Source organism: Diabrotica undecimpunctata, chromosome 6, assembly GCF_040954645.1.
Source record: "Diabrotica undecimpunctata isolate CICGRU chromosome 6, icDiaUnde3, whole genome shotgun sequence".
In the NCBI taxonomy this organism is placed as follows: Eukaryota; Metazoa; Arthropoda; class Insecta; order Coleoptera; family Chrysomelidae; genus Diabrotica; species Diabrotica undecimpunctata.
In genome coordinates this window covers 51,982,815-51,996,952 of record NC_092808.1, presented here as the reverse complement: position 1 = coordinate 51,996,952, position 14,138 = coordinate 51,982,815, and positions in this window count along the sequence as shown.

The window sequence follows — 14,138 nt, the reverse complement described above, 5'->3', positions numbered from 1 at the left end:
TTTCAGGAGTGAAAATCAAAACGTCAACTTATTTTACAATAAAATTGTGGCTTATTCCTAGCTAAACCAGTGAATTAATATAAACGATTTTCTAATAGTGTATATTTGTATTTAAAATATTTCTCCAAATACGTTGTTTCATAATATATAGTAGGGGTAAAATAAATATTTTAAAATAATAAATATTTTTGTTACACAGTATTATATATAGTACGTTGTTGGTAGTAGCTATATTTATGTAATTATTCTTGTAATATTTAAAATATTAAAATTAAAAATATAATAATTGAATTTAAAATTATATAAAAAAGCTTATTGTGTTTACAGCGGCTTCGCCAAAGCTTTGGAAAAAATATGGCGGGAGCGCAAGTACTAATATTATTGCATTAAAATGTAAATCGACTCAAATTTTTTTTACCGAACTGAAATATAAAATATCTTTCAAAAACGTACTCTAATTATTCATCATAACAAAATATTGTCTAATAGAATATTGTCAGAATTTTGAATAATCACTGGTGTTGTAAATCTACGATGAAAAAGCCCGTAAAAAATATTCTACGTTAAATGAAAAACGTTAAATAAAAATAACAGATAGCTCATAAATAAAAAAATCTGGACATAATTAAACCAATACTTACGTTAAACTAAAATACTACAAGTAAACTGGTCGAAGTTTTCAGAAGAAGAAATTTTAATTTAAACCAATAAAGATATTTATATAGAAATAAAGAATAATTTATAATAAAATCAACGAAATTGTAAACGAAAATATGTAAATACCAAAAGTAAACAGCTAATTCTAGAATACGCCTCCAATGGAAAATATCGTCATATCCCAGCGAGAAGTCTCTAACTAGCATCTTATTGCAATGGATATATTTGAAGTTAAAGATAAAATCTTCACTATAAATCAAGTTTTGAAAAGTTTTGATCACAAACTGGTTTAAGGTGTATTTACTGCTTTTAGATTTATTAATCTGAAGTTACTAATACTTTGAAGATAATCTGCTATGTATTTTGTGCAATAGTTAGTGATATTTTGCATAAATAATAATAATGGGTTTTGGTAATAATTATTTTTTACATATAATATAATTATTACATATTATTATATTTATTACCTAATACACCGTAACAAGTTAGATAAAAAAAGAATATTAAAAAAGTTTATCTTCTTCGTCATCCTCAACAACTGTCTCGATTATTGTTCCTGTTATATTATTGGCTGTTGGTAGAGATTCATACCATCCATGCAGTTGCTCTGGTATAATTTCTTTTTTACATAACTTCAATAAGTCCATCTTTTTCTGGTCACTAACAGGCAGTTGATTGTAAGTTCTTTTAATTTCATTAACACAATTTTTCCGACCTTTTCCGTATACGTTCAGTACAATGTAGGGCTCTGTGTAAATGTAGGGAAATTTTATTATGTCTGCATTGACTTTTTCATATCGCAAAGACTTGATTTGTCAGTCAGATGGTAACACAGCCATTTGACTGTGTTACCAATCTCATCTTTCAGACGATTTTTAATTGTTACTTTTTAGAGATCTTTCAGATCCAACATATCAGAAAAATGCAGCTGTTTGACATGGTGTTGATCTGGCTCTTTTCATTATATTTATTCACTCCAGAATATAATTAAAAGACACATGCCTTTTTTCATTTGCACTATGCATGCTGTCAACTTCCATGAAAAGATGTCCGAATTGTAGGTATTTCTGCTCTATGATTTTAATATAAGTATGTAGTTTGGGTCACATACAGCAGAAGCGCAGAGATGTGCTGCTTGCGGTTTTTTCAGACACAAGTATCTGAGAGAATGAAAGTTCTTTAATATTCTTTGAAATTCAATTAATATATTGCATTAAAGCTGTACCAACTTCATTTCTTCCTCTTCTTCCATTCACCTCAGACCACATCATGTATTTGCTTCATTTGGAAACCGTGACTCATAAACAGTGAAATTTTAAAGACAGAGTTTACGACAGTAATGTAAGAGAGACTCTTCACCAGACAATATTTAAAAAACACTCTGTAAGTCAAACGTTGCAGTAAGTCAAACGTTGCAGACATAAATGTAGGGTTATTTTCAGATATAATCTCATCTTTTTCTTTAGCCTGCCTTTTTCTTTTTAAGTGGATGTTGTATTTTAGTTCTAATTTGGTTGTTACAGAATCTATTCGTTTTGCGTCCCTAAATTTATTACAGATGGTACATTGATCCTTTTTTTGTAACATTCGCAAAAAAATTTGTGTACTTTAAATGACTCACAGGAATTCAATAAATCTCATTACAGTGGACGGTATAAGGAAAACATTTTTCTAATAGACAATTTTTCATTTAAGTAATTGTAGTATTTTTATTATTCTAATTTATTGTCTTTATTTATTATCAAAGGTTCTACATTTATAACACTTACAAGTTTATTAGAATCTTTATATATTTATTACAGTTTTACGCTTATCACTAAGAACTAGAACACAACTACTTTAATTTATACCATTTATTTACAATATTTATTTCGGACTAAAAACTCGACTTCATATTCAAAACTGTAACTGTAACTTGAATAAAAGGTTCCTCTATATTTATACTAAACAACCGTTAGAATAGAATTTCGGCGATTCCCTTCGAACAGACGAGAAGGTCACCCGGACTGGGTTTTCATTCGACCTTCTTCTGGAAACTTCGAATCGTAGCAGACCCGTCAGGTATTACCTGGGGTTTCTGCCGGCTGGTGTATGATCTAGAAAAGACTTGAATGGAATAGAATTAGAAGTATAATGTTTACAGTTAAATATGAATCATATATTTATTGTAACATATTATTTGTTAGTATTTTTCGTACAATAATGAGACTGTATTGGAGAAAACATCTCGACGTGTTTTTTCAAAAAAGCCACTACTTGTGGTTTAATTTTATTATGAGGAGATTTTTTACCTCGTCTATCTTCTGCAGTGAAAACACCATCGTTAGGACCTTCAAAGGCTTTATTGATTGGACTGTTACTAATATTAAGAGTTTTTTAAAAGAACTTTTGACAGACTTAATATTTCTTTTCATTGCTTATAAGAAAGTATGCTCTGCTGAACTTTCTCTTTTTATTAATTGAAACATTTGCCAAAGTTCTTGCCGGTTCTTTAGTTTAAAAATTTTTTAAAATAAAATCTTTCTTTCGTAATTAGAAAGTCTTTGAAATGTTAAATAAATCAGTTGACAACACGCTGTCTAACGCTGCAACACGTTATCTAACACCTCTTTCAGTCTTAAATTGGTTTGAGAACTTCTAACCTGGTCGTACTGTTGCTATATTGGACTGGTACAGATTTTTAATAAGTGTTACCAGGTGCATTGGTGTGCCCATTTCTATTAAAATGAACTACAGATCTAAAACAGTTTAATGAGTCACTTGCTGAAACTCTTCCTTAGGATATTACACTCAAGAATGTACAAGATAGTATAAGAACTTAGCGGGTCAACACAATTCGGTTTTAAGGGAAGACTAGGAACAAGAGAGGCAATTTTATGTTTGAACACTTTAATACAAAACTGTTTAGATCAACGAAAAGATGTTTACCTCACCTTCATCGACTACGAGAAGGCATTTGACAATGTTAAACATGATATCATGATGGAACTACTACATAGGGCCAACATTGACCAGAAGGAGATCAGAATTATTCAGAATCTATACTGGAACCAAATGGCAAAGGTGAGGATTGATCAAGACCAATATACGGATGAATTTGAAATCCGGAAAGGTGTCCGCCAAGGCTGCATACTCTCTCCGATGCTTTTTAATTTATATGTTGAAAATATATTTGCGGAAGCATTAGAAGACACGGAATTAGGCATTAAGGTGAACGGCATACCAATTAGCAACCTACACTATGCGGACGACACAGTGATTATAACTGATAAATTGGAAGATCAGCAGTTATTACTTATAGGGTGAATAGCATAGGTAAAAAATATAGCCTCAAAATCAACATTTTGAAAACGAAATATATGGTCATTAGCAGAAACCCTCCAGAAAACCCGATAATATGCATAGGTGACGATCGCATAAAACGCGTGAAAACTTTTAAATACCTTGGCACCACAATCAATGACCAATCGGATCCACAACAAGAGATAAAAACCCGAATACAAATGGCAAGACAAGCTTTTGTGAAATTCAGACCGCTCCTATGTAATCAAAACCTACATTTCGAAATACGCTACAGAATGGTCAAGTGCTACATATGGTCCATCTTGCTTTATGGCATGGAAACGTGGACTTTGAAAAAAACATCTATCAACAAACTTGAAGCATTTGAAATATGGTCATTAAGAAGAATGATGCGCATACCTTGGGTGGATAGAGTTCGAAACGATGACGTCCTTAAGAGAGCCGGCGTGGAAAGAGAACTCTTTAAATTAATTAAAAAACGCAAGATTGGTTACCTTGGGCACATATTGAGAGGAGCAAAATATGAAATACCACAGTTAATCCTACAAGGAAAGATAGAAGGTAGGAGAGGAGCCGGCCGCAAACAATTATCCTAGTTAAGAAATATTAAAGAATGGACAGGAATACACAATACAGGCGAGCTGTGTCACGCCGCCAAGAACAGAATTCTAGTAATGAGATAGTCGCCTACGCACTTTGGTGTATGACATGTTAAGAAGAAGAATGACTACAGATTTATCCAACTTACACAATGGAATGCGTTTTGGTAGTCAACGAAACATATAATCATAGGTACTTGAAATTCTCTAAACTTTTCAATAAGTCGTCTCAGGTTCAAGATTTGTTCCCGTGTACCTTTACCCTTTACAAACCCCGCTTGTTTTGAGGTATTTGGTAATAAAGATAGGTTGTTAATATGTTTTTGATGATATGCAACAATATTTTACTAGCATGTGATATTATTGACTGTGTGAGGTAGTTTTCATATCTGGTAGTAGTTGCTTTTTTGTTTAGCGGGATATAAATTGAGGTACACCAATCAGATGGCCATTTTGCTCGATCGATGATCGATGTGCCAACCAACGACACAGATAGAATGGATGATATGTAATCGTTGTTTACCTAGTAACTGTTGTATTTAACCTGGTTATGTGTGCGTGAGGATTTATTTCTCTTTAGCGATTTAATTGCATCTTTGACTTTAGCGAGTAAGACAGTAGGTTCTCTAGAGTAGTCATAGGGCCATTGCTTTTCTGCTGGTACCTCGTTATTTTTATGTTTCTAATATTTCGTCAGTATCGGTCTTTAAATGTATATATCTGTAAATGGATATATATATATATATATATATATATATATATATATATATATATATACCTATATATATATATATATATATATATATATATATATATATATATATATATATATATATATATATATATATATATATATATACAGGGTGTTTCAAAAAAAGGTAACCTCGTCTCTAGGGTAGGTAAAAAAACTGAAAATTAATTGGGGTTTGCTTAGTAAAAAATTTTTGTAACGCCATCCGTTTTCAAGATACAGGGCGTTGAAGAAAAAAATATTTTACGCATTTTTTACGATTTTGCCGAAACTACTGGCAACATTGTAATGAAATTTTATACGAATATGTTTTGGAAGTTGATACTTGCTGGTACATCCCATGAATTTGTTTTTATATCTGATTCTCATAGAGGGCTAGTTACACGGATCGTACTAAGTATTAGTCAATATAACTTTTTTAAGAGTATAATTATTAATCAAAATTTCAAGTAAACTTAAACATCATTCAATTTTACTCTTGGTAAAACTGGATACTGTGTACCGTTTTCGGAATATTTTGATTTAAAAATTATGTTGAATTATTATGAAAAAAAATTAGTTTTGTTAAAAAATTGAGCAAGTTTGATGTTAATTCTTTATTTGGTGAGTTATAATTTTTTTTTTATTTTTTATTATTTTTTCTAGTTTCACTTTGTAAGATATTTTGTATTTTTTAGCAGCTCTTGAAAATAATTGTAAACACAATTGAAAGCTCGAGATAAAAAATAGTTACCTAATAGCCCCTTTTATGGACTCCAACCCACCCAAAACAACATATTTATATATTTTTTCCAAACTAGTCACACGTACTCTTCTTTTTTCTTACTCTTATATATATATATATATATATATATATATATATATATATATATATATATATTAGAAGTGATTATTTCGACCAAAAACTAATTTATAAATACGTTCGAATTATCGGGTAAAGTGGTCTGTAATGAAAATCTTTCTTTTTTCTGAGATACTCAATATTTCGCCATTTATTTAATAGCTTCCTCAGGAGTAAACTAAAACAATTTAAACATTACAAAAAATTAAATACTATTTAAATGGGAATAAGCCACAATTAAAGGTTAAAATACGTTTATTGACGTTTCAATTTCCACTTCGGAAATGGTTCTCGGAAATGTTTGTATTTTGAGAACGATTTCCGAAGTGGAAATTGAAACGTCAATAAACGTATTTTAACCTTTAATTGTGGCTTATTCCCATTTAAATAGTATTTAATTTAAAATGCCACAAGAAAATAGCTTCAATTACAAAAAATGGCGTACAAATACATTTTAAAACACTCACAGGATTTAAAAGATTTCGCAAATAAAAACTGACATTGAAGTATTTGAAATATTGAATGTCAAGATTAAATTGTCTTGAGCACGTTCATTACAGCTATACGATAAAAAATTAAAATTATTTCAAATGTAAAAATAAAAATAACAATAAAAGAAACGTTAGAAGAATGATATTTCTTTGATGAATTATTAAGGTTAGTTGTTATTAAGATGAATGTGGGCTATTTTGAATATTTATAAATTTTGTTCAATATTTTACAATATATGTTACTTAACTGTCCAGTGTCCGTTTTATAATTTAAAGTGTTTTTATTTTTGTTAATGTAATACATCTCAAGAAATAATCTACTTTTGTAGTTATCAATCTGTAGATTATTATTATTATATTATTACATATATATATATATATATATATATATATATATATATATATATATATATATATATATATATATATATATATATATATATATGTATATATATATTTATACATAGTATATATATATATATATATATATATATATATATATATATATATATATATATATATAGTATAATACAACAATGTGTTTGGATAAAAAAGGTATAATGTTTACCCGACAAAAAATATACAAGTTCTTCGCCAAGGAAAAATCATTAGGGAAAACCGACGAAGAAAATTTCCCTCGAATTCGAAATTTACACCAATGGCGATGTTAAAAAGAAAAGTGTCCCCAAATATATCCTAATCCCGTCACTTCTCCAAAACCCACCTCCCTCGCTTGCCGCCAAAGCAGTAGTCATCAATTACTATGGAGGCAGTCACGTTCAGCGGTGGAGCAATATTTTCTAGTATCGAAAACAAAAGCCTCGTATGAGGACGTTTTCCCAGATACATTTTTCATGTAAATGGTGTCCAATATCGCATAAAGCAATCGTTTACAATACATAAATCCGTTGAAATCAAAGCACGAGGCATTCGATCGGTGTGCTCGTTTGGCTAACAGGACCGCATTTTGTGAATATGCAAAACACATACCTTGCCAATATATGAAACATCGGGTAATATCAAATCAATGTAAGATGCGGACGTTAGCTACACGTAATAACTTACGAGATTTACCATTTGGAGCTCGGAAAAATTGTACGAGTATTTTTCTGGTTTAAATTTATTTTAAATTTATATTTTCATACAACAAATATAATTATTTCATTAACTGTAATAATGCTTATTATTTTTTAAATTTAAACCGGGTAAAAACAAATCAAAATTAGTAGTTCTCCTACCTAAAAATGGTATTATATTATAAATTATTTTGAAATACATTAATCAACTCTAACTGGTTATTCATATTTGTTATTTAAAATTTTAATAATATAATAATAATAATAATAATATTATTGATATAATAATATTATTTTAATAATAATTCTTTTATTTAATTCTTGGCAATATTAAGGGTTTTGATGAACTGTTTTACCATTACTGTTATTATGATTTTCCAATTTTCGATTCTGTCTGTCTTTATTGTGGTTAACAACTCTTTTTCTTTTGGCATTCTTAATAAAACGTCCAAGTTAGTAACGTGGCCGCTATAGGATATCTTCAGAATTCAACGATAAAGCCGTATTTCTAAAGCCTCAATTTTCTTGCAGGTATCGTCCGTTAGAGTCCACGACTCAACTCAGCAAAACAGGAATGATAACATCATGTTAACCTGATTTTTATGGGTACTAATAAATCTCGGTATTTGAATAGTTTAGCCATTTTTTTAAATGCAGATCTAGCTTTCTCTATCCTACATTTTGATTTTTAGGGAATGGTCCTAATTTTCATTGACGTTCGTATTAAGGTAGATGTACGTTTTTACTCTTTTGGTTCTTATTGGTTCATCATTCAGATGGACCCTTTCAATTAGCTATTCCTTCTTAGAGATCATCATTTTGTTTTCTTAATGTTCAGTAAAGGTCCATATCTCTGACCCACTTCTGTGATTCTATTCATTTATTCTTGGAGCGCTTTATAATTATCAGCCAATACCGCCGTGTCATCCGCGTATCTGATGTTATTGATATATCCTCCGTTAATTCGAATTCTGGCTTCAACGTCTTCTACTGCTTCTTGAAAGATTTTCTTAGAGTATATGTTGAACAGCAAAGGTGATAGTATACATCCCCGTACGACCCCACGTTTGATTTTGATAACATCAGATTCTCCTGCCTCTGTACCGATAGACAATGTTTGATTCTAATAAGGAGTGCTAATAATTATTCGATCACAAGTGTTTATTCCAATATTTATTAATATCTAACAACAGCTTGTTGTGTTTTGCTGTATCGAACACTTTGTGCTTTGGTAATCAATGAAGCATGCATAAATATCGTAATTCACATTTCTACATCGTTGAAATAACTCTTTTTTGCTAAAGAGAGCATCTGTTGTACCCACTGCGTTCCGAATACCAAACTGTGTACGGCTGATTTTTTCTTCGCATAGTCTATATCCTTTGATGTATGACTTTTAGAAAAGCTTTAAAATATGGCTCATTAAGCTGATGCTTCAGAAATCATTGCAGGATACGGATTTTGTTGTCTTTGGTAGAGCAATAAACGTTCACTTCAGCTATGATCTTGATATTACTCCGTTTAAATATATGTCAATATGTCATTAAATATTCTTGTTAGTCGTTGAGTGCCAGTAAAATTAAATAGCTTTATGAGTTCAGCATATGTATTGTCAGGTCCAGGAGTTTTGCTATCTTTTACTTGTGATATTGCTTGTTCCACTTTATCTAATGTGATTGGTAAATGGTCATTACATAATTAGGACAAAGATTTTAGGACCTATCATTAAAGAGTTCTTGCCTACGCATATTTCTTGATTTTTGTCTTTGATAAGGTTCCCCCCTTGATCATGCAGTTTGGTAGACTGTGTTGTATTTTTGAAGAACCAGCTGGTTGTTTAACTTTTTGTGCATATTAAAAGTATCGTGTTTTTGTTCCAACATTTCTATCTCTTCACACTGGGTGTGATCACCAATTTTATTTGGCCTTTCATATTTCCGTTCTTATTTGTTTTTATGTTTATCATTATATAATTAATTTGATTCCTTATGATGTTTCATGGTTGACCTGCGAAGAGAACTAAGTATAAAAACGTCTTGGTGGTAGTTTACAGAACGTATTTAGTATTTAGTCTTCTTCTTCTACTAATAGTTTTAATCTTTCTCCCCTTTTATTTCTCTACCCTAGACCAAAATCACCAATAAATTTACCGCTTTTCCCTTTACCAATTTTTGCATTCAAGTCACCCATAATAATAGTTATAACTTATTTTTAAATTTGTTTATCTTAATTTATCAACAACTTAGACACATAGACACCATAGAATTGCTCTATCACTTCTGGTTTATCGCTAGTTGGGACTTGGTCTTTGGTGACAGTATTTTGAAAAAATATTTATTGTCGATCCTAAATAATAGTTTTTATTTATCTAGTTGAAATATTATGTCTGGTTTTCAATATCTTTAATGCAAAAAGATTTTAGGTTTTTTGACAAAGGAGTGACAGAAGAATTAATCCAAAAGGTTAGAAAAAGATTTCGAATAAAACGTTATACAGGTGTACATAACATTATTTCTGTCAAGAATATGCCGATGATGTGGTGTTATTGGCTAAAAGACAAACAGGGTTGATCAGAGTAGCATAAAAGACTATTAGAATCAACTAAAAAACTAAAAATTAACGAAAGTAAGAGTGTATACATATATAATCTAATAATATGGTACTAGTCCAAAAAGTATATTACACAATATTAAGTATGACATAAATAAACAATACCGAAAAAACAATATTGAAAAGAAAATAGTTTGAACCGTTTGTTTAAAAAAAGTGAGTATGGATGAAGAAGGTACACAAATGAACAAGTTTTTGATCTATACAAGGAACCAGCTGTAGTTAAAAAAATGGATAAGTGACAGATCGGTAATCTGTACTAAGAACTTGGAACTAAGTAATAAGAACTATTTGTACTAAGAAACAGTCAGGTCAAGGACAAGGGAGCTACAACAATGAATATAATATAAAAAGATACTTAAAATTTTAGATCATTAGGTTAAAAGAAATTTAAAAAAAAGGAAACTTAAAAATGATAAGATAAACATAGCCATATTAACTAAAAACAAAACACAATTAAGAACCGCTAAAATGAATACTTTAAATATAATAATAATAAAATCCACAAATCTTAAGGAAATGGACCTAGACTGACTAAATTAGAAATATTTGTAAAGAAGACAATGTTATTAATTATGACATCCAATGACGTCGTTTCGGGTGGAAATATATGAAAAAAGAGAAAGAAATATATAGACTTCTAAGAAATTGTGTAAAGGAAATAACAATTTCTGTTTCAAATTTCAAATTGTGTAGGAAATAATACTCTCAAATATTGTTCGGTCAGGTGATGAAAAACTTCACATGTAAATGAGTTTGTGTAGAAATTATTTAATAAACTAAGATTAGTATATAACTGTACATAAATATACATGAAACACATTTTTCAACATTCTTTTCTGATTTTTCCATTTATATCGCAAAGTCCGCCTCTGCGCTCATTTACCTAAACTTACCTCTTAGACAACGACAAGGCCATCTGTTGGCCGACGCTGGTATTACCTCGGACACGTTTCACCACAGGACTCGAATCAGGAATAAACGCCAATTCCGCTGATACGTCCTGATTCACGTTGCGAGATCATCCTCCACTCGTATTTGCATAAGTTGTTTTGATGGGTCCTTATGACCAGCTCACATTTTTCAAACTGATAAGCTGTGTTACGTGGTAAACTACAAGTCAGAATGCTAATGGTCCTTTTTTTGTTTGACACTTTATAGAGAAGATGTTTTACTTAATATGTAAGTCATATTTTAAACAAGATACCAAATACTATTTACCGAAATATTTAAATCTCTCTTAAGATAAAATCTGCAAGCAGGCACAAAAATATGACTAAAATTTTAATAATAACTAGACAGAGCCTAATTTATCCATTTAAAATACGCTAATGGACCTTTTTTTTCATGTTCTTAGTATAACATTTTTATATTTTAAAAAATTAAATAAAGTGTCTTGTTTAGTTAAATTAAGTTTGGTTTTATAATTTAAATTTGTCAGCTGCATTTTATTGATAACTTAGACGTAGTAAAGAATACTTTAAAATGGTATTATCTAAATTTATTTTCAAAAAAATTTACATAATACACACACATATATATATATATATATATATATATATATATATATATATATATATATATATATATACATAATCCTAATACCCATTTACCCTAAGGTGTCGGGTCATATACATATATAATAATAAATATATAAATATATTTACATATACATGTACATATAGGCTGATTCTTTGGGAGTTCTAGTTAAATGTTTTACAGACTCTTGACATAATTCATATTTGAAAGTTTAGGATATGGAATTTTTGGATATGCCAATTATTCTAAAATATAAAGAGCCTCCTATCACTTCCGGTTATACTGGAACTTGACTAAAACTTCCTCTTATTATATATAACGGTCTGTTTTATTAAGGATTTCGATAGAACAGTTCTTTAAAATTCTCTCCATGTAAGACTATGCTTCTTATATCGAATGTTTTTACGAGATATACCCAATTTTAGTTTGAAACAGCGATTTAACACCCTATATCTTTATAAATAATAAAATTGCAAGCATTTTGTTTCGTACAATTTTTGAATATGCTTTGGTTTAATAAAACTTAATAATAATAATTTTACATATACAGGGTGAGTCATAAGGAACTTTACATACTTCTACCATATGTAGAGTCCCTCAGGGAGCATATCATGTGGCCACTAAAAAATGTCAACTCCTCTTCTTTATTAATTAACAGGGTGATTTGTGTAATTGACCATTTATTTCATTTTACTGTAGTGTTTATAAGGCTCATTTGATTTTTTTAATTTTTGCATGATACAGTACACTACTATCAAGCATTCGACTGGTATTAGCTAAACTAAAAAATTCCAGGACTGGCTTTGGAAAAATTAATTTAGGGATTCGTATTAAATATTACACCCTGTATAATTTTTTTTTAAAATGCAATAAGTGATTTTCAAACTCCATAAATAGCCAGTGAAAACGACATATGCGACAATGTTGTCGCACTTTTATTAAATTTTTAGTGAACGATCAAATCTTACCAAAAATAGAACAACCATAATGAAGTATCAAATTATAAGGTATTAATTTAAACAAATGTTATAAATTTAAACATTTTAATTAAAATGAGTTTCTACAACATAATCTAATACGTAGAAAATTAACATCTTTACTGTCACTTTGTATTATCTCTACGATAGAATCAATTGTTTTTCAATTTTAAATTTTTACTCATAGATCGTATTGGGGCATTATTTTCGATAAATAATAAATTAAATTGATTAAAAAGTCAAACCTCTTGTATGTGTTAGTTTTTGTTGATTGTAAATGATTAAAATTTTATGTCAAATAATAATACATTGCATCAACTGTACTAAATAAAAATAAATTTAAAAAAGTTTAAAATGAAGGTTGGCGTTGACCGTTTGACGTTTCTTGATATTTTATACTCATTGTCATTATTGTCATTATCAATTGTTATTTATGTGTATAAGAATACATATTTCTTCTGTCATATCTACGTTAAGTACATTGTGTTAGTTTTGGTAGAGCTTTTGTTACTTTCGTTCAAAATGCCACATCAGTTTTCGACCACAGAATATGCAGACATAATATTTGCTTATGGATTCTGTAATGGGAATGGTAGGGCTGCTAGTAGAGAATATCGCAGGAGATTTCCTAATCGTCGAACTCCCAGTCATCCAACATTTGGGTCAGTTTTTAATTATTTGCGAGAAAATGGCACTTTTCCTAGTGGAACAACAGAGCGACATGTAGATGAAGCGCAGGAAGATGACATTATGGACGCCGTTACTATGAACCCTACAATAAGCACTAGACAAGTAAGTCGAGAACTCAATGTTACTCAATCAAAAGTAAGTAGAGTCTTACAAAAAAATAATCTATACCCATATCACATTCAAATGGTTCAGCGACTACATGCTGGAGATGAGATCGATAGGTTGGAATTTTGTAGATGGATTAACAATAATCGACCAACGCTATACAGGACACTATTTACAGATGAAGGCCAATTTACCAGAGACGGGATAAATAATTCACGAAATTCACATGTGTGGGCAGAAGAAAATCCCCATGCTATTCGAGAACGTCGTTCTCAGTTAAGGTTTTCGGTTAACGTGTGGATTGGTGTCATAAATAACCAATTAGTAGGTCCTCACTTTTTTGATGGTCCTTTAACAGGGCAGGTCTATTTGAACTTTCTACAAAATATTTTGCCGAATTTGCTTGCCAACACGAACGTTGCTATCCGAGAATGTATTTTCAGCATGATGGGGCACACCCACACTTTTTACTGGCAGTGAGACAACATCTCAATAATGT